This window comes from Galeopterus variegatus, unplaced genomic scaffold (assembly GCF_000696425.1).
Source record: "Galeopterus variegatus unplaced genomic scaffold, G_variegatus-3.0.2 Scaffold4353, whole genome shotgun sequence".
Classification (NCBI taxonomy): Eukaryota; Metazoa; Chordata; class Mammalia; order Dermoptera; family Cynocephalidae; genus Galeopterus; species Galeopterus variegatus.
In genome coordinates this window covers 93,010-93,585 of record NW_007730464.1, presented here as the reverse complement: position 1 = coordinate 93,585, position 576 = coordinate 93,010, and positions in this window count along the sequence as shown.

The window sequence follows — 576 nt, the reverse complement described above, 5'->3', positions numbered from 1 at the left end:
AAAGGGCATAGCTGCTGCCTCCATATTTTTTATAATTCACCAAGGAAGGAAACTGAATAGAAGCTCAAGCCAGCCTGTGATCAAGACTTGTGATATTGCCCAACAGGTGCTAGGAAGGGCACATCATTTCTGAGGATAGCCAGGTCTTGACTGACATCACTCGCTCTAGAAGCCAGAACAGGGCCAAGCGTGGATGGCGCAGCCCCTCTTCACACAGGAACGGGTGTTTGGAGGAGCAGGATGTGCTCAGAGTAAGACTAAACGTCCTGACCACCAGTCTCAGATCCAGATCTCAGGCACCTGCCTAGAGAAAGAGCTGGACTACAGTTCCCAGAGGCCTCTGCAGCTCGGCCCCAGTAGGAGTGTGCCGAGCTGCATGCTGGGACACGCAGTGTGTTCAGTATCTGGTTTCCCTGGATACTGACCTGCGTGCTCCTCAACCCTTGCGCCCCTCCCGATGTTTGGGGGTTGGTGGGCACAAACAAGGAGATGCTTCTAGGAGGACCCCAGCTCGGGGTGTAGCAGGGAATGACAGTGAGGGCGCGGAAACAGCCTCGGCCGAAGATGGAAAAGCCT